This window comes from Nyctibius grandis, chromosome 5 (assembly GCF_013368605.1).
Source record: "Nyctibius grandis isolate bNycGra1 chromosome 5, bNycGra1.pri, whole genome shotgun sequence".
Taxonomy (NCBI): Eukaryota; Metazoa; Chordata; class Aves; order Nyctibiiformes; family Nyctibiidae; genus Nyctibius; species Nyctibius grandis.
In genome coordinates this window covers 84,151,340-84,173,196 of record NC_090662.1, presented here as the reverse complement: position 1 = coordinate 84,173,196, position 21,857 = coordinate 84,151,340, and the positions used below count along the sequence as shown (strand labels likewise).

The following is a 21,857-nucleotide window of genomic DNA, read 5'->3' as shown; positions in this document are numbered from 1 at the left end:
CAGGTTATCCAATTGTTGAATTGTCACGTACATAATACATAAGATCATAGTTTCTTTCCTGATGGGGGTGGTTTCTTCATTATGGTGTAGTTTTACAGATTGTGAAGCAAACCTAATTCTTTTATTATCTGACTATGCAGTAATGCAGGTGTCCTCCCTTGCCTTGCACCAGCCGTGGAATATGCGGCTGTGCATGTATCAGCTGCAGCAACAACTTTACACCTAAAGACATCATGAATCCACTCCAAGTGACCTTGGGGCTTAACTGCAGCACCTCATTATGAATATTTTCTAAGTTCTGTTTGTTATGCTTTTGCCAGCAAAACAGAGCTCCCAGGCCTGTTCTGCGTGGAGTTTATAAGGGCAGAAGGGCTATGCCAACCCTGGGGGAAGCGGGTGAAGGCTTAACTTTCTGGAAGAAGCCCTGAAGGAACTGATGGCTCTCCCTGCTTTTAAGTGGAATGGGGTTGTTGAGAAGATCATGGAGAACAGAAAGAATGTTCCACTGTGTTTTGTTCAAGACAAGAGTTGATAGGAGAAACTTGTGATCCTTTGGTTGATCAGTAAGTGTTCTATGTTGGGAGAAGGTAACTTTTCTGTTCTTGAACCTTTGGCTGGTTAAGTGAAACTTTTTTCTTCCCCCCCTAATAACTTAGGCATACTTTATCAGTGTTCCGCTTTCACTTGGAGCTGCTTCAGGGAGCATTATAATCACTGCAATTACTATTTGAAAGCAAGTACTCTCTATGGATTGGCACTTCTGTATTTCTGTAACTTGTACCATTCACTTTAATGTACAAGAACCTGACACAGTAAAAGTATATTCAGTGTATGGGAAAACAGCATTACATTAGAGATTTGTAGCCAGAAATGTGTTCGCTTACTATCTTTGGTGTAAAATAGTAGTGTAGTAGTGTGTGTGTGGGCTATTAACTCTGTATGTTGGGGTCCTGATTCTGCATGTAGAACAGCTGCACCAGAAACAGTTTGGTGTTCACCAGTTGCACTAAACTAAAGTCCTCTTCTCTGTAGGCAGGTATTTGAGGCTTCAAATATTCAGTTATCAGTCAGTCAGGGCAGGTGTCCTTCTTCCACATAGGCAATGGATTCTGTGAGCACAACTGGCATGCAGGCTGTCCTGGGTGTGTGCGAACAGAAACAAGGTTGCACAAAAAGCTCCGTCAGGTTTTTTTTGTGCAGTAATATGGCAGTTTGAAAGAAGATAAACTGTTTTGGTAGGTAAATAGTACTACTTCTAAAATAAAAATTAAAGCTTTCAGCTTTGTAAATAAGCTACATCAAGGTGTCATTTTGATATCAAAAAATGAGTAAGGTAGTTCTGAAGCAGTGCCTGAGATCTTAACTTAGCAGAGATGTCTCCCAAACGTTTAAGAAAAAATTGTTTGCAATTAAGAATTTGGATCTAATTTTGTGCATTTTAGGGTTTCTTTTCTCTGACAGAAGTATTAGTTTGTTCATTAGTGTATTTTTTCCTTTAATGATCATGAGGTCAGTAAACTAAGTAGTATCAGGAGTGAAAGGGAAGCATCATTTGATTTGGACGTACTCTTCTGTCATGAGCTAAATTTTCCTGGAGATACGTCTTCCTGCCTGGATTGCCTTTTTAAGTCCAGATTTCAGTGGATTTCAGCAATATAGCAGGCTTGTTTAAAGGGAGGTTGTCTTGGGAGCCTGCAACATCGCTGCTGTGATGGCCTTGTCTGTCATCTCTTGAGGTAGGATGGTCCATGTTCATTTTAAAATATGGAGGACTCTTCCCCTGCTGTGATGGCTGGAATTCAATTAGAATTTGCCAATATAAAACCAGGAGCTGGTAGCAAAAAACAGATGTGTATTTCTCTTAGAACATAGATACAGGGTTGGGGAAGAAAGAGCCAGAAAGAACCATAATTGAATAATTCTGTTGCTACCTGTAAAGACTAAGTGTAGCCAAGAAATCTTGTTTGTATTAAGAAGTTTGCCTTATGTTTGAAAGGTGTTGCCATAATGATTATTTGGCAATGACTTTTGTTCTCTGTTCCAGCAGTCAGTAAGTCTAAAAGCTAAAGACAAGTTTTAAGGAGGTACACGTACAAGGTAAACCTTTACTTGGGGAAAATACTCCCAAACTGCCTGCAGCTAAATGCAGAAGCAGTAAGTAACTAAATGGTGCTTCTAATCTTCTTTAAAATGTTGCTTGAAGAGGTGCTTTAATATACAAAAATCCTTTCCTCCTTCTGGTGGTTCTTATCTTGCACATGAATTTAAATGAATAAATATGAAAACCTCAAGTAAACTTAAGCACAACTTCCCTTCACATTAAGCAGGTGTTATTTAAAGGGCCAGGCCAGGATATTTGTGTGCCCAGTCAGGCAGTTATTCAGCTGCTGCTTATCTGAGTGAAGAGGTTATTCAGCTGCTTGTTTCATCCTTGGTGTTCAGTTCTCCCATAATTACTTGACTTCCCTCCACTTATAGGGTACAGATTAAAAGGAGGAAAAAAAAAAAACCAGTAACAATGGACAAGATGAGTATTATCATGTAAAAGCCTTGTGTGATAGAAGAGTATCATAACTGACTGATTCAAAATATTGTGAGGTTTTGTTCCTCTCACAAGTGGGAATAATCTTACGTGGTTCTCACTGAAAATGGTTTTCTGCCTGTGTTGTACAATGGTTATGCAATTTGAGCATAACAGGCGATGTTTACCAGGGATTTTGTTATTTATGCTTTGTTCAGTGTATGTAGAAAGCTAAGATGCAGGTAAACAACTTCAGAAATACAGGAATGCTGAACTTTTTTCCTTTTTTTCCACCTCCATGTAATATGTCTAGATACAAGACATAAATATAATCATATATAAATGTATAAAACATAATAAGATAATCAGGTTTCTGGTCCTATTAGTCAATTGTTGATACCTGTAAGTAGCTATCTCTTCCATTCAGAATCTAAGAGTTAAGATTCTCATTCATGTCATTCTTGGATGTAATTTGCTTATCAGTTGTCACACTACTTACATTATACTGCTTATTTTCAGAAGGCTCAAGGAGTTATGTTGTAATGGAATTACTGGGAACAGTGATCTGATCCATTATCTGGCACATACTCAGTCCTGGTCAAATGGCTTTTAATGGCATTAAATAATAACCTCAGTACTAGGAATATACATATTTTCCCCAGAATCATAGTTTGTTAAGAATCACAAGCACACAAAAAACTAGCAGCATCTCATAGTCTTGTATTGTAACACAGCCGAATGCAAAGGAAAGCACTCAAGATACTCTGGGACATTTGGCCATTCTATCCCTAAAGTAGACAGGGGCTTGTACTTGACTGTAACTGATTTTACTTTGTATGAGGACTTGATGTACTCTATCAGTGAAAGCAGACAAAATGAAAAAGCTCTTTCATGCCTCTTGCGTTTCTCTTGAACACATGCAAATGTTAGTAGTGGCAGACCTGCAGTTATATTTGCTTTCACAAGAAAATGGTGATTTCTCTCATCTTGAAGGGATGAAAAGGTCCTTTCGCTGAAGACAATAACACCAATTCATTCACACCTTGGATTAAAAAACTGGTTTTGTCTTGGTGACTTAGCTCTAAGTCTTATGTTTTTGAGACTTATATAGACCATAAACCATGCTATGAAAATAACTTTTAGTTGGATTTTCAACTAATATACATAAGAAGCCAATTTTGAAGTCCTTAGAATAGTAATTGTGGTTGGTTTATGAGCATACTTCTTAAACTGAGGGATTTCCCCTGCACCTCTTTATGACAGTGTACACTTCTATGTTTGTAGTTCCAGGTTTATTTTAGGCAATATGTATGTAATTAATGTGGTTGGCTAATAGAATCAACCTCTATGCCCCAAATGAAATTTCCTTTTGGTGTCTTAATAGCTATTCTGAGGTATTGTGTACTATTATGTTTTTTTAATGTGAAACATTCTTAGAGCTTAGTATTGATGTCAAATCACTGCTTAGTATGTTCTTCTCCTTCATGGGACGTATAGATCAGGGATTTTTCCCTTGTGTAACTGCATTGTGTCTTGCCTTGTGGGGTGCTTCATATTTGCTTTCAGATGATGCAGCAGACCAAGGGCCAGCAGTGTTGATTCTGTACTTTCAAGGGATGACTGATTTGATGTGTATCTAATGTAAGCACGGAACTGGTTTGCCTGTGGATTACTTCTTTCTGCTGCAAATGGAAATAAACTATTTCATCTTCCCCCTTCCTACAGCAACAACTAATATAGGGTGAATGATGATGAACGGATCTTGGCCATGTAATCAAACTTGAAAATTGCGTTGAAAATTTCTTTACCATGCTGTGCTCCTAAATTGCAGTTTGTCCACTGAGCCATTGGGCTACAACGTACCATAGGCACGTTTTCATGTTTTTGATATGGCCAGCATTTTGTTCAGAAGAGTGATGTACTGTACTTCTACGTGCTGCCCAGCATTTCTCACATGGTTTAGGTTTAATGATTAGTTCTTTATTTTTTTTTTGCCTGCAATTCACTTTAACATTTCCCAGAAGAGTAGCTGTGGGGAGGGATATGTGTGCTTGTCAAAGACACCTCGTTTGCACAGCCTTGAAGACTCACGTTGCTGTCTGCGAAAGGCAACTCTGAGTTAAGAATGAACAGGTTAGTTTCAGTAGTCGTGGAGATCTGTGTCCAGATAGTTACAAGAGCTGAAGCATATTGGTGACAAACACTTCAGTTACCTTCTCTGGCTTGGTCCGTGTTGACCTCTCCAGTAAGAGAATAGCAGCACTTTCCTGTATCTTCCAATTTCTGTGACCTTCTCCAGAACATTGCAAGGTTCTCAGGTTGGTTTTAGGTGAGGATTTTGTAGGTATGTATTATTGCTGCGATTTTAGATGAGAATAGGTGGTGGTCTATGCATATGAGGAACTTTCTGAACTCTGCATTCAGTCTAATTTTTCTTTTTCTTTTTGGTTAAAATGTGCACAAGAGAGATTTCTGGATACATTGCTTTATTTTGGTGAATGAACTTTCAGTTCTAAATAATGCAATAAAAGCAAATATTTTCAAGGGGAAATGATGGTGTAGGTGTGTTTTACCCTTCAGGTTTCCCTGTGAGGCTGCCATCTATGCATCTGACTTCATCTGTGGCAAACCAGCTGCTATGATCAAGGACTTTTCTAGGACACAAGATGCTACAGTATTAAATATTGTGGAATTTTTGTGCGTACATATAAATTACATTTATAGTTTAGCTATGCAATAATATCCAATGGATGATGTACTCTTATAGTCAAGTGACAGCAGTGTTACTTTTATTGAGTTAGTCAAATTGAAATTGGTTTACATTACTTATGTTGGGTAGGAAAGAACTTGAAACAGAGTAACTTTTCAGTTGGATTGCTACCAGCTTGCTACACTGGCAGTACTACTGCAAAAATGAAATAATTGTTGATCTGTTAATGGCAAACTGCCAAGAAAATGCTGATTCTGATTTTAATGCATTTCAAAAGCTTATTTATTAACAATTATGTGACAACATATTAACAATTACATATTAACATTGCAGCTTTGGTAGCTTGGGAGGCTTCACTCTAAAAATTTTTTTTTTTTTTTATTTGGTTTCCAAGAATCAAACATTAAGAATGTGGGCTTTGGTTTTGTGGGGATTTGTTTTGGTTTGGTTTTTTTGGTGAATGTGATAACTTAGTGAAATGTGTCTACCTGTATAATCTTTTTTTTTTTTTTTAATTGTTATAAAGAGTTCTTTTGGAGGTAACTGAACCAATGTTTTTGTCCTGTCTTTCTTCGACCCTAAAAATATTTTGTGTAACAAAGAAATAATTGCATGATGATGCCTGGTCACTTTTTATGAAATCTAATAATTGCTCTCATACGGGACATTGTCCTATGCAAAGCATGTGCTTTCCTACATCAAATTTATCTCAAGGACAAAAATAACTGGAATAGAGAGTAGAGAAATAAGATTTATATTTTCAAATGAAAAAACCCAAGCAATGTCTGTTCTAAAGTGTAACTGAGAAGTTAAAGTGGGTAGTAAGGTGTCTGGGCATACTTATGCTGGTGGGGTTTGAAGTTTTTTCCTCTGATACACATCAAATATAGATAACTTGTTGTTCCTAATCCTCATCACTGTTTGACATAGCCTTAAAAAATTTAGCTACCTCTTCTAAAGATCTGGACTGCTTAAACTTTCATTCCTCTTCTGAAAGTTTTTCTGTTTAAACAAAAAAGTAATGTTTCACTCTGCTGTTGGCTGGGTGGCTGCAAACAGCCCCTTCTGCCTTCTAGTGGAGAAGGCACAGCGAGTATGAGCATGCATCCAATGCGTGGGGAGGGTGGCACTCCTGATGCATTTTGCTGAAGACCTAGATTTCAAAAACGTCTCTTCTTTCTATCACTTGGAAAGTTGTGCCGGGTTGTATAGTGCTTTGCTGTCTAGGTGAGCTCCTCTGCTCTAGCCAGGAGTGCATCACTTCTACGCTGTCACTGGTGGTGCCTGATGCCACTGGGCTCTCGCATCTGCCTGGTGAATGCTTCAAGAAAAGCTAGTTTCTGCCTTCTGCAAATACCACCAGCACAGCAAGGTGAGGAGATGTATTAATTTCCGAAGTAGTGTGCTCTCTACATGCTACATAAAAATCTTTTTAAGTTGTGGGGTGTGTTTTTTTTTTTTACACTGTTGTAAAAGCTGTGAGTCGGCTATTGGATTTTTCTACCAATTCTAGCAGTCTATTACTTGTGGTAGGGGAAGACTTGCTCCTGAAAATGCTGATAAGAGGTTGTGCTTAGCAGTGAATGCAGTCAGTTTTTATTTCTATGTAGCACAGGTTTGAAAGCCAGTGGTTTTGCATGGCTTGCTTTGTTGTTGTTTTTCCCCCTCACTTCATTTCTAAATGCCTCCTCTGAAAGTTTTTTAAATCTTCTTGAATGCTTTGCCGACTACATTTTTCTAGTCCTTTTGTGAGAATTATTAGCTTTCCTGTGATAATCATATCATACATACAGAATTATTTGAAAACTACTTACCTAGCCTTTATATATCTTCTTTTTCTTGCAGTCATGCCTGCCTCGCAGATCTAGACTAACACAAAGAACAATTAGCTACAGTGTTCCTGAAAGAAATTTGGCAAAGGAAACTAGTACTGACCTAAACTGTTAGATTTTGGGAGCAAAATATGTTTTTTATGTTAAATGATACACGTAGGTTGCAATTTAAAAGTGCTTGTGCCCAATAGTGTTACCCATGCTTTCCTTAGCACAGAGCATCCACTTGGCAACGCAAGATTTGCTGCCCTTGTAGCTGGTTTGTAGAAATTTACTCCAGAAATTATCTAATTAGCAGTAGTTTCAGTTAAATTCTGGCACTGGAAATATAGAGAAGTGTCAACACAGGCAGTTGGTGCTATGGCAGAAAATCACCTTCCATTCTACAATATAGAATTATTTAGCTGTAGTCGATCAGGTAAAAAATCAATCATTTTTTTGTGCTTCTATCTGCAAGGAGAATGCTTAATCACTGCAGCTGAATTTAATATTGTGTGCAACTGGTGTATTATATTATAAAAAGAGCTATAGGTTGATACTTTTCTACTTTATGGAGCTGAATAAAGCTTTCATTGCTATAGATGTATTTCTTCCTTCTATCTGAAGAGATTGTCTGAACTCAGACATCTTCCAGTGATTATAAACAGCAATAGCTAGTAAAGATGTTTGAATGTCAGTTTTAACTCAGACAATTAAGATGTCATTAACATATTGAAATGTGGCCCATTTTCTAACTGTAAAGTGGTATTTTCACTTAATATTTGGTTAGTATTAGAAACTGTGTAAACGTACTTTAAAACTTTTGATAGTTTTAAACCGTAACCATGCTAATACTAAATCAAATGAGTTGGAGCATTCTTAATATAATACTTAATCCTTAGTATTAATAACTGAGTTGTAGCTGTGTTTTTTTTCACAAAGCATTTATTTGAAGAGGAAGCAGTATAGATTTTCACTTGATGGGGCAACAAGAAAGCATACGATAGAAGAAAAATAAATGCAGACCCTCTGGGAATATCTGTACTCTTTCTTAGCTAAATAGAAGTTTAGGTACCTATATGGCATTTCCATAAGGACCTAATATGTGAAATATTGCCCGCTTAAGGGTGTTACTGAGGCTCTTTGTGGGTATTATGACTCCCTGCTTGATTTGGAAATGGATGCTATCAGTGGGTTAATTAGTGTTTTGTGCTGGTCTCTGGAGGTAGAATTGTCTTATGTCACTGTGGGAATTAGTGCAGGGAAGAAGGAACTGGCCAAATTAATGTTCAGTATGTGTCTTGAGTAAATATAAAAGCCTTTGTGTGTGAATTTTTTTGTTCAGCTCACAGCTACAGAAGATCATAAACTAGAAATCAGGGAGCACTTAAAAGTACAGCAAAACATTGTGATCAAGTGATCTGTGTAAATGATGAAAAGAACAGTGTGGAGGTGGAACAAAAGCACCTTCTCTAGCTCATGGTACACCAGCGATGTAGGACAGCTACGGATTTCTTTGGAAATGCTGTCAATACAGCTCATTGCTCCTTGTTGCTCTTGCAGCCTCATAAACTGCTTTAACCTTGGAAGAAGTGAATCTGAATTATGGGTAAAGGCCTACTCATTGGGGGGGGGGGGAAGAATGGTATTATAAGAAGAGGAGATAGAGGTGGTGAAGTATCCTTTGATCAGAGAAGTTACCTTCTTGGAATACAGGGGTGAAGTACCTGTCTTATTACATTATCTCTGTAGCATTTCAAAAGATACTTGAGAGACTAAGGACTGTGACACACTGAGTTACAGTAGTTTAACAAGCTAATAAGCATCTGGTGAGCTGTGGTAACTTTTGTGCAGATTCTTAACCCATTCTCGTTAAAGTTAACATGCTTTAGTATAAACTTCTTTGCTTGACTTTAAGCTAGTGTATTTTACCTCATATTTATGGAGAGACAAATCTGGCAACTGCTAGCTCATTCATGCTTTACCTTCTTAAGCTTGGTGTTTGTCTCGATGCATAGGAAGTTACAGTCATTTGGAAACTTCAAATGTCTTTAGGTTAAGTCTTTGAATATGAGACTGTACCCCTTTCTAATCTGCTTTCATAATGGAAGAAGTCCAAAGAAATCTTGTCCAGTGTTCAAATAATTCATACCATGGTTCCACTGTGAAACTGCTTGTGGTTAAGCTGTTGAACTCTTGCTGCAGTGTCTACACACAGTTGGGAGCCTTACTCTGGCCACTGTGTGAAATGGGATACTAGGTTAGCTGAATGTGTGAAGTGACCTACAGCTAGCTTTTCTTGTGTCATTGGTGGAAAAGGTAAGCAGTAAACGTTTAAGGTAGAGCTCCTCCCTTAGCTTTTTGTTTTGAAGCCTTTAGGCCACGGATAGTTGGAAGTACTCTGGCTTCAGCCTAGTGCTGGCTGAAACACCAGTACTATGCTCAGTTGCATATTACCTTTAGCAGTAATTGTATTTGTGACCTCAGTTAAATTATTCTCCTGTCAAGTTCTCATTGCCTTCAGCTGGAGCAAGACCAGCATCTTGTATGGTGTGGTGACCATGCACAGACAATATCAAAGACTCCTTTCTAAAAGAGAAGAGAAAAATCAAGTGCAACAAGATAAGGATGAGTGTTTTGAGTAACAGATGGGAGTTGAACAAGGCAACAATGAATTGGATCATTAATGCTTCTGATACTAGCCAAAAATGCTTGGAACATAATGAAGGAAGATATTGACTCTGTTTAAAGTAGTAAAGCCAGATAAAATGTTTCCCAGCTGATAGATCTATGTTTATCTTCTCTTCATTGTTGGAATCTGCGGGGTTAAATCCATTTGCAGTGAGGTGCACCTAGTGAAGTAATAGACTGGTTAGTTTGTAAGGCAGCATGCAGGCAAGAACCTCATCTCTTTTGAAGACCTCTAAAGACTTCTCAGTAGAGGTAAGCCCAAGCATTAAACACCACCTGAGCTACTGACAACCATAGCTGTATGTGTTTTGTTCTGGTGGGGAATGTGGGAAGGAAGTTGTATATTTACTAGTGGTCTATTTCCAGACTTTTGCGGTACCAAATGCTGGTGTACATCTTGCTTATAACGCAGTATTTGAGCTGGCAGTCATGGGATAGCTCAGGTCTGGGATATCTTTTCATTCAAGTAATTTCATTTGTTTCCACGTGGTCTGTTAAGATCCTTTCAATAAATCGTATGAAGAATAAAGGGGAAAAATACACATTTTTCAGAAATAATTTGCAGAGAGGTAGCACTGTACTGCAGGCTTGTGATGAAGAGTTTGGTCACTATGAAACTCTTCTACTCATAGTTTGATTATTTCTGTCATGACCTTCTTGTATACTCATAGTGCTACTGTTTGGATGTAGTAGCAAGATAGTATTTTTAACTGGATTGGGATTACACTTTTTTTCTAGAAGCAAGTTGTGCATCTCTTAGGCTCTAAAAGCCTTTTAACTCTTACTATAGTTGTCATCATTTTCAAAAAAGGTCAAAACATCCTATTCAGACTCTTTTGTCTCTATTTGCCATTTCAAGAAGTGTTTCATTGCTTGGGAATGTTGGTTTTGAAAATACGCACACTTTGCCGTTGACTATTTGAATGTTTTATATATGGCTGGGTTGCATTTGCCCTCAGGGAAGAAGCTATCCTAAGGCCTTAATCAGTTGTTTCTTGGCTTTCATTGAAATCCTGGAAATTATAAGTGAGAGCTAATCAGAAGTAGTGTAATCTGCACAGGATCTGAATCACTGTTAACTAAAACCATCTCCAAATCTTAGGATACTAATTTAATTTTTCTTCCCATCTATTCCTTCCAGCTGTATGCTGGCTGAGGAGGAGTTAGATTTGTAATACCTTATGAAAAATGTTTGCAACTTTGCAAACAAATAACTAGGTTTGGGGAGGAGGAGAGAGGAATTTATTAAACTGTGTCTAGATGTAGTTGAAAACAGAGCTTTGTTGTGATGAGTCACTACTTGTCCATTTTTTATGTGTTTTTATCAAACAGACTTATTTTCATATATTAGCAGATCTGGACAGCATATTTTTGGCCGCTTAGGTTCAGGTCTCCAATGACTGAGCAGAACTCTGACGCTGGTGAGGATCTTCAGATCCCAGTGCATATTTGGAACTGCTTCCTTCACCCCTCTCTAAGGGTCTTCACACTTCCTCTGGGAAGTGGCCAACGCCTATTGAAGCCTCCTGTGTTCCATGAAGCGTGTTGTTGCAGTGAAGGAATGAAACTTTCCGTATGCGGGTATTTGCATGTTGGCGCATTAACATTGCAGTACATCTTTATGGCATGCTTGCGTCGTGAGTATTTGCAGCTTTTTGGCTTTGAACTGCAGAAGTTTGATTAACAGCTGTAGTGCGTGTGTACCTCCCACGTGTTGTTACAGCGCGTGGGACCTTTTCAAAGGGAATTTGGGGGGTTTGCTGGCCAATGCTCTAAATAAAGAGAGATGTTGCCAAAGAAGTTTGAAACCAGCAAACCACATGGGATAGGCTTTATTGCTGCTTTTCTCTTTATCTTGATCTTTTTTTTTTTCTTCTGTTCTGCTAATGGCAGCAGGATCTGAATCCTGCTTTTGAACTTTTCTTCAAAGTTTTCCGTTTCCTCTGGCCTACGTTGAGCACTTAATTTTAAGTAGTGAGTCTGATGGTCCTCTAAAAAAAAAAAGTTAAAATAAGTAAGTAAATGGTTGTTCAGCTGTAAGGAAGGGCCTTTGAATCTAAGTGGTGACTTCTGCTTTGGCCTGACTCTGGAGTTAGTGTGAGGACTTCATTGGTCAATTAGAAAAATCTAAAAAAAAAAAAGGATTTCCTGACTTGGAAGTTCTCATGAAGACAAGGCCTTGGAGATATGAAGAAGGCTGTCTCTCTTTCCACTGTTCAATGCTTTGGAAAGTCTGGCTAGCATAAGTTTTATTACATTTATTTTCCCTTTGCTATACAGCATACATTCTGACCAACCCATTATCTTCTTTATTGCAACATACCTTTTTGAGTGGTTACTTTCTTTTTCTACATAGTAAGCTTGTGTTTCAGTGTATAACTAGAGATCATGGTACTTCTGAAACTGTTGTGGAAGTCTTGATTGCTTTCTACAAGGTTTCTCTTAAGCTAATGTTACTGAGACAAATGCTGTAGCTTTACTTGCTGCTGTTTGAGCTGGAGGTAATGGCTTGTGACAGAGAAAGAAATTTTTCCCCATCTCTCACATTTGTCTTACACTTGCACCTATGCAAGGTCCGAGCATACTTGAGATGCGTTCCACTGGAAGGATTGCTTCCGGAGGGTTGATTAAACTTTTTCGAAGGAGCACAGCAAAACTGGCAAGGGTCAGTTTTCTGTTTGTCTTCCATTGGCTCATTGCTAATTGCAAGGAAAGAAAAAGGTAGTTTGGCTTCTATTGACTACATAAGGAAGCAATTAAAGCTCCAAACAAATAAATCTATTATTATGTAATAGCAGTAGCTGTTACAAAATGTTTATTCCTTTGATTAGTAACAATTAAGAACCTGTGTATAATAATCCCACTAGTAACATTTCCTCAAATACTTGGGGCAGGGGGGATATAACACAGGACACAGATGTTGGCTGAAGGTCTGGTGGAGGGTGCTCATTTTCAACAAGGACAAATGCTTGTGGAGGAAGCTAGAGATCTGCAAGCTTTCAGGCCCAACTTTGCTCTCTGCAGGTGCCATCTGTGACTAGTTTTACAACCATGAAATGCATAATAGCTGTAGAGGTTTGGTTAAGTGAGAAGGGGCACGATCTTGTGCCACTGAGCAGTCTGAGCAACCCAGGCTTTGAGCAAGGGTTAAGCCCAGAGCTAGCGACCTTGGACTCCCCTTGAGCGGTGCAAAACAAGGAACCCCACGGTGCTGCTTTGGCGGGAAGCAGAGCTGCGTCCAGGAGGGGGGGCGGTCACGGCTCTGAGTATGTAAATCTATAGACCAATCACAAGTGCGATCGGGGTGCGTGATTAGCATGTACACAGTCTATAGAACTGCTGCGTTATTTGCTAATAAATGGAGAACTTCCATACTCACATTGAGATTGTGTTGTTACTCTGGACCGTCGCCCAACACCTGCGAGCGCGCCCCCCCCGTTTTTTCCTTACTTCAAATAGCTGTATACTTCAGTATTTTACCTATTATTATCCAGTGTGTGCTTTCAGTTAGAGAGATTTGAAGTTCATTTTATAGAAGCTGACTATTTGCAAACACAAGTTACCTGAAAGAGACTGCTACTTAACAAACTTGCTGGATTATTCTTATACTGAAATTGAGTTACTTTGAGTGTGTTCCAACATACACAACAAAATGGTGTGTTGACTTCCTTTTTTTTTTTTTTTTTGTGCATCAGCATAAAAAACTCAACTAATGAGGTTTTTTTCAAAACTTTTTTTGAAATGAAGACCTCTGACATATTGGTGATTACATTTAAAGTACTTGAGGGCCAAAGAGAACTTATCTTTGCCCTGTCTTCAAAAGACACAGACAAGAAGTGGGCTTTCTGGTGTCTTATATGACTGGAAATTTTTGTCTCTGTGTAGTCCTTTCCTTGTAGATGAATGTTGGGAGGAATGCTCGGGGAGGAATTCACTGGCTCTCTTTATCCTCGTAGCAGTGGTGAGCCATACAAAATAGCTTGCACTGTCATCTCATTGGCTTGTGTGTTTTGCTGGACTGTTAGTTTGTGAGCTTTTTGGCTCTTATAAATCTGGATTTGATTCCTGACCCAGTTCACTACAAATTGAGGGGTGCCGTGTGGGACAGGAAGAAATGGAGCAGGTAGGGAGAATGGTACAATTTTTGGCTGCAGAGCTGACTTTAAAGTGTCAATGGGACTGTGTGCATTTGAAGTAGGGAAAAGATGTGTTTATGGAATCAAATGTGAAGGCTGTAGTGCACTGCATGCAAGATGGCAATCACAGAAGAAAGCACTGCAGGCCTTTAGCAAAGGTGCAGGTTTTCTCTCTGCCGGTTTTTGCTGCTACTGAGCACTGTCTTGATACTTAAGTGCTTCTAAGAAGGCTGGAATGGGGGCGGGGGGCGGGGGGGGGGGTGTTATTAGGAGTGGCTTGTAACTCTTTTTGCTAAGGAAGGGTAATTGAAGTTAACCTTTAAACCCTCTGGGAAATCACTATTTTGGATGAGAACTTTATTGTATCAGAAGAGTTACATGGAAATGCAGAATGATGCCTGATGTTCCTGCTAGTGATAAAGACAAAACTGACTTGAAACTGGATTTTTTTGTTGGTTTGGGTTAATGCTAAACTGAACCAATTTGAATTTACCAATAGTCTGCAGTGACTGTTTAATTCTGATATCTTAATTTTTTTCTGTTCCTGATGCGGATTCTGCAAACTAACATCCTTCAATGCTCATGTAAAAACAGGCTAAATCATCATACAAAATGATGCTGTGTAAACAAGCTATGGAAGCAGAAAAGAACGGCCTTTGCTTGCAAAGATGACAGCAGTCTTTCAGGATTTTTAAAAATAGAACAGGCTCTCCTCTCCAGAATTGACTATGAATTGCTATGATGTGGAAATAGAAATTGTCTGGCAGTGCCTAAAATGTGAGGAGTCGTTTCCTCAAGAATTGTAATATCAATTTTTTGAGGGAACTGAAGGGGCTGTTGGATTCTGTCTGTATTGCGAACACAGGCTGCATGCTAAACTACTGCTTTGCCACTAGTTTGGTTGATGCACTGGCTGGGACACGTACTCAGTGGTTAAGGAAGAGAAATCTGGTTTTATTCTTCATTAGTTTTACATGCGTGCATGCTCTTAACTACGCTAATGCAAGTAAAACAATCTCATTCCATTTTTTTTTTGAGTTACTGTCAACCAGATTTATCCGTAAGGAAAGAAAATAAAGGAAATGCCACATCATTGTGCTACCATTATTATGTTGCCTAAATACCTGGATGACTTGTCCAACTATACTTTTTCAGAGATGTGCATGGTTAATGCACATGTTTTAACTTTAATTCTTCTTTTAAAATGTCTTCCTATGGTTCTAACTGCTAGGATTAATAACAACAGGGGCTAACTCAATGCACTTTCTGGTAACCTACAACCCAAACAAGTCAGTGGATATGTGAATACACAGACCTAAGCCCCATTTCTGCTAAACACTGCTGGACTATATTACTTCAGTCTTTTCTCTTTTTCTTTAAATATGCTTTCTCATACATGCTTTTCTGAGAATCAGTGCAAAATATTTAGTCATATGTAGGCAAGGCAAGAGTTTGCTGTTTGAAGAATTAATAGTCAAGGGTGAAACTGTACAGTTTGTTTCAAATAGTAAGGCAGGCACGTAAAGTGATGGAGCTGCTTGTTGTGCTTTAAATCTACAGGGCAGACTTTGGTTGATGGTGAGCAAAAAAACTACTATTGGCAAAAAAGAAATTTTCAACAACAAAGCAAATTCTTGCTATGACTTCATGCCTTCTCTACTGCTGTGTCGGGTAACAGCCTTGTGAAGTGAGGCTGAATGCGTCTCACTACAGCAGTATGGCCAAGGCAGTGTTTTCTAACAGAGGTTTGTGATCAGAAGTCTGCAGGAACCTTTACACTTCTAAGACTGCTTGAAGGATGCAGTCAAAAGCATGCCTCCTATCAGTAAGTGTAACGTTGCAATGCCTGCTGTCTTAAGAAAAAAAAAAGAGAAGAGAAAATTACCAGTTTCTTTGCTATTACTCTAGTATTCTTCCAAATGGAGTTGTGCAGAATGTGCGAGGAGATGAGGCAGTAGTGTAGTACATGCACAGTCTGTGGATGACCCTTGATGGCTCTCTGTTGTATCAGTGTGCCATTTTGATCTTGGGTTAGTTGTTACAGTGGGTTTTAATGATAGGTGTTGCCAAGTAAAATGTTAGTAGATTGAAGGAAGAGAAAACAATGTGCCCTACCTGTAAGTATTCTGCTTTACATGATGATGTCCTCTTAGCTTATGTGTTGGCGTCTCTTGGATATGTTATTTAAACACAAAATAAATCACTTCAGATGTTTTTCTTTCCCTTTCTCAACAACTGGAACTCTAAAGGTTTAGAACTGTATTACATGAATTCAAGCCTGTTGTTCTTGGAAAGCAAAGTATGGAAAACAAATGCCCTTCACAGCATCACAGAATCAACTAGGTTGGAAGAGACCTGGGATCATTGAGTCCAACCTCACATAATTGCAAGGAGAAAACTGACAGGCAACCTCTTAAGATCATGGTCAAGACTTTTTTTTTTTTATATCAAGTTGCTCTCTTATTTTCATTTCACTCTTTTTCATTTATGTATCAACATAATTTTTGTAGCACTTGCTTTTCAACATTTCAGTAGAGCTTAAAGAACTAGGATACCATATTGTGGAGTGAAGAGGGAGTAATTTAGGGTTGGATTTGAAGAGATCATTATCCAATATTTTTCTTTTCCTGAGAAGAGCTAAATAGTAGTAACAAAGAGGCAACTTCTTTTTTCACTGATACAGAAAGGGATGTTAATGCTGTTGCTCCTGTTAACACAGGATGTGATTTAAAAAACAAACACAGGTGAAACTATGTGGGAATCACAGATGTAGGCTGCTCACTCAGATGTGACCACAGGCTACTGGTAACATAGGCAGGACTTGCAAGATGAGTGTTCCAGACAAAATGGAAACAAGCAGAGGTGGGACTGAATGAGGGCAGTGAAGTCAGGGTTGGATGATTCCTCTGTCAATTCTGTTTAAGGTATTAGGTTGCTCTGAGGAAGAGGGGGAATAAGCTTTTTTGATCTTACTGTGACTGGGTACCTTCTACAGTCAAGTGAAGACATGAACAGGTTCATGCTCCTTAAATTCTCCTAATAGTGTGTCTTGTTTGCAGTTTGGAGCAGTCTTCTCCCCACAGGTAAGAGCAGTAGCCAAAATAGGCTGATACTGTTACTTTGGGAGTACAGGCTGTTTATCGATAGGGTCAGAAAGAACAGAATAGTGAGCTGGCAGGAGGGAAAACTACCTTCTCCTCTCCGCTGGTATAGCCCTAAATTTTCTTGTCAACCTTTCTTATATTCCATTTTAACACTTGATGGGAAGACTCTCTCGCATCTGCAGACCTTCATACCACAGCCTTTCTAATGAGACTTGAAGCAAGGATGCTGCTTGCACTAACTGACTTGTGACAGGGAAGCTTTTTTTCTTGCTAGGAGCCAAACACCAATCCCGGAGTTATTTTTATATGGGTCATTATATAGCTGCTGAAGGATAACTTTTGATTAACAGTGATGAGAAGATAATTGGGACCATCTGACCCAGATGTGGTGGAAGGCATCCCTAGCTTGCAGCACCTGATCTTCCTCACTACTCTGTGCAAAGCAAACATACCTTTCACGACTACCTCAAGGCATTTACAAATCCATCTGTACTTTGGATATGATGTTGTATCTGTTTAGATTGTGACCTCAAGGCTAATGATTCATAGCAGCAGGCTACATGTGATGTCGTCAGTCTGTCAGAATTGTCATTACCTTGATAGAAACATAAGCTAACATTGTGTATCTCCCATTACCCCAAAGAATTGACCAAAATGTTCTGACCTTGTTAAAACCACAGATGTGTCTCCTTGGAGATAATGATTCAATCTTTTGAGATTACCCTTTCCATATTTTTTTCCCTTATGGCTAATTGCTACTTAACTTCAACAAAGGCAAAAAGGGCTTTACTTTTTAAAGATTTCCTGCTTGTAATCAAGGATGCTGCTTTCCTGTATTTTTAAAAAAAAAAAAAGACTTTTGAAAAGCCAACTTCATTTATTTTTTAATGCTGTTTCTCCATAAGGTCTTTTTCAGTGTCATAAACTGCTTTGTATTTCTCCCGAACTTCATTTCAACAGAGGATTTCTTTGATTCACATGAATTAGGACATAGTTTTGGTCATCCAGTAAGCTATAGAACAACTGTGAAGAAAATAAAACGTATTTTAAGGTAAAAAGATTTGCTACCATGCCAATCCTATTTTCCTTCCATGTGAGTGGAAGTGTCACAGTTGCTTTAGAAATGTGTGTCTGAAAGAGACCACCTGAGTTTGAAAGTAATTTCATGTTCTTCCCAATCCTACTGCTACACTGCAGACACTGAGTAATAAAAGTTTAGTCAAAGAAGTTTTAGAAAAAAACATCAGTGGGAATAGATCCTCAAAACAGACATTTTGCATTTTTGTATTCTCTAAAGTGGTGACTGACACATCAATGTTGTTCAGTTTGCTTTTGTTGGTAATGCTGTCATATACTCAAATGGTGAATTGTCTTTGGTTCTCTCTTCTTCCATCATCACTAGGAAACCCCTTCTTTGCTGGGTAGGCATCAAGGTGTGATGCAAATAGTTGCTTGGGATAGACAGGGATAACAGACTCCACACGTGTCTCAAAGCGACATCTGAGAGTACAAGAATGGTCTGATGTTGCAAAAAAGCTGTTGCAAGCAAAGAAAATTAGGTCTTTGTTTCTTTTGTTATCTTTTCTATGTGCTTGCATTCTCAGCCTTGTGCCTTCTTTGAGCCTATTGATTGAGTAGGAAGAAAGGGAATGCTTTACCATACTTTCACTTTTTCTTTGTGCTTGCCCAACAGTGTATATATTCTTTATGAACAGAATTTTACCCTGCAGCAGCGTGAAGCTGGCATACTCCTGTGCCCATTGGCGCTGAGCAGTCTCTCAAGTTTGTTTGCTTTGGTGAAGCAATGAGCCTGCTTGGGTTTGGTTTTCTCTTCTCCCCTCTCCCCCAGGAGAGTGGGATCCTTCCCACCTGCAAGAAAGGGAGTTTCCCACCTACAAGACCTAGAAATCTTACTCTTCTTTCTGTGCTTCCTCCCTACCATAGAGTTCCTTGCATGTGTAATGTTTATTACCCTGTGATTTGAGAATAACATGATCACCTGCATGATTTTACCAGTTTGGAGACACCAAACAGATTATGTAGCATGTTGTGTGAAATTGGTCATCTTGGTTCACCTTGCTAAGGAATCTGGCCTCCGAGAAAGTCCTTTATTGTGGCATCTCTTAGAAGCAGGTCTTCCTTTCAGCTGCTTGTGGCCTACTTCTGGCATTTGTGTTGTCTCCATCTCCTCAGAGCCTTGTAGGAATAGAAATTACTTGTAACATCTCTTGTTCTACCTACTTCTGTTAATTATTAAAAAAAAAAAAAGGTAGTTTTTGTTATTTTGTTTCTTCACACGGTATGTTACAGCAATTTATACTGTATCCCTACTAATAGATCCAATAAGGCCAGACTCCTTTCTTGTTGGCTTGGCTGACTTTTCACTATTCCTGTATCTTTTTGCATTTTAACATGTTGGGATCTCCTTCTACAAGTACGTACTGGAATGGGGTCTCCAGTCTACAAGGCTGCAGTGTGAGAACAAAGACGACTTTAGTATTTTCCTTGGGACTTCCATAAAATAAAATACATAAAACATCTCCATTAAAATGTCTGGATTGATGAAGGGAAGAAACAAAAAGCCTTTTCCTCCAACAGTGGCTTGATTAATGGATTTATTGTTTGTACAGATTTTGTCAGGAAGCCATATGGCTTGAGGAAAACAAAGAGGAAGTGGCTGATGTTCAGAATCTCATTTATTAAGGGTCCCCAAGGACAGAATGTGGCTCTTATTCTTACTCCTTCCCACTCACTTTGCAAAGTGGTCTGAGAAGAGCTTTAGTGCTTCAATAGAGCTGAAGATAATGTGGCTCTGTTTGAGTGGAAGTGTCGGTCCCTACTGCCGGATCAGCATCACAGCTACTCCATTCTCAGGTTAAAAATCCACTGTTCTTTGCCTCTTGTGTAAAGTATTCTGGGGTAGTTAACAAGGAACAGTAACTGAAATGTTTACAACTTATGTCTTGGCAGTTGGTCAGTTTGCAATAGATGAAGACAACTTCATCTTGAAGCTGAGCACTCATAGTTTGGGGTGAGACGTTATTTGTCTGCTCTCAACCTCTCCCTCCCTCACCAAAATTCAAGCATATATGTCTCTGGATTAACTGAGTCACCATCTGTATCCTACAACAAGATTTATTTTCCTAATTTACTGTGTGTATATGGGGATTGATAAGTAACTGGGACTCAAGCACTGGTGATTTAACCTGATGTGCTAGGTTAAATGAATGTTCAGCATTATCTACGACTGTTTGACTCTTGTTATGACTACATGATAAATAAACTTGAGTAGAGAATCTGAAGCAATGTTCTGTAATGTAACTGCAAGCAAATACATTAAGGATGTTTAACAAGCACTTCTTCCTTGTATGAAATTACAGCTGCTCAGCTGAGAGACATAAACTTACCAAAAACTGGTTATGGTCATTTCAGAGCTGAAGTAAAGGGCTCATGTGAACCATTAGTAATTCTCAGTGGGTCCACAGAGTGGAAAGCACAAAACATCACTTCACAAAAACATATTCTGACAACTCAAGAATTTAATGAGTATTGGTTTGTGAATGAAAGCTACGTATTCAGCTGGTGGTGATGAAAATTATTTGATATGTGCCTGAGATCTCTGGAGCTCCTGAATGTCCTACTTTGAAGATTTTGGCCATAATGAAAGAAGTAATGACTCCTACAGGGCTTTGATGCATAGTGTGTGTGGTCTAATATTTTGCAACAGGCCAGTTCTTTCTTTCCAGATCCATAAGAGGTTTTTGTTGTTTTATGGACCCCTATGATATACTTGCACTGGAGTTGGTGCTTATTGAATCTTTTCATATAGCTCTGACAGGTACTGAGAGAAAAATGGTTTGTCTTGTCAAAATTCAATGGCTGACAATAGTGGAAGAGGAGACGCTAGAAGACTAGAGGAAAGTTTTTTCCTCTTTTAGGTCTATTCTTCTATGCTTCTGTCAAACTGCAAAGTTCCCATTTAGTGTTACGCATAGTAGATATGTTCTTTTAAAATATTATTCAGAAAGTCTTTGGCGGTGAAGGTTTAAAAATAACCACTTCTCACATGTTCTCCTTGGCTATGACATAGTATTAGTCAGTGTTTGTAAGTCTGTCACAATGATGCTGTTAAACATCATTGTAGTAAGCATCCCTTCCAAGCTGATTAATATTGGTCTTAATCAGCAGTTTGGGATTTGTTACCCTTTGCCTAGTTTGACTTCTTATGCATGCATTGGTCATGATTCACTACTGCAAGGGAGTCAGGGTATGCAGTTCAAGAGCACTTGGAGGTTTTTACGGCTGGAACACCTCCAGTTTGGGGATTATTTTCCTTAAAAAGAAAATTAGGAAAGAAGATTGTGAAATAATCTCCTGTATTTACAATTTAGCAGGGGTAGATGCTCGTGACTACCAAATACAGTGCTTCATTTTTCCTAATGTTCTGGAAAGCTGTTGAAATGTTGTTTACCACACTTAGTTATTTATAGCAGGAAAATGTCACACCAGGTATAAGAGGTAGCAAATTAAGTGCAGTATTCCACGTTTCTTTTGAACTAACTTTTAAAAAATAAAATACTACTTGTATGTAGCAGGCTATTATATATCTACATCTACAGGTGCTAAGCGAATTCTGTATTTTTCCAAAGCATTAAAGGGAGGAGGGGGAATAGGACTTTACCCTCAAGAAGGTAGTTTTACTAATGTGTAACAATGCTTCAATTTTTTTCTTCTAGCAACTGACCTTGTCAGCAGAGTTGACACCTATACCTGGAGTAGCAGATTACGCTAAGCCCACTGCATAAGGAGACATCTCTGTCTATCTTCATCTGCAGGTAAGAAGCCATGACCAAAAAACCTCAAATGAGTTTTCATTCTCCCTTC

At 38.7% G+C, this 21,857-nt stretch overlaps 1 protein-coding gene across 2 annotated transcripts in view; it reads left to right on the top strand.

Moving 5' to 3' along the window:
- The window catches only part of RASSF8 (Ras association domain family member 8), a 94,969-nt gene that overhangs the window by 21,324 nt on the left and 51,788 nt on the right, over window positions 1-21,857 (top strand). For both annotated transcript variants that reach the window (XM_068401955.1, XM_068401954.1), the window contains exon 2: window positions 21,710-21,808. The gene's annotated coding sequence lies outside the window, so the exon portion shown is untranslated. The remainder of the gene's footprint in view (window positions 1-21,709; window positions 21,809-21,857) is intronic.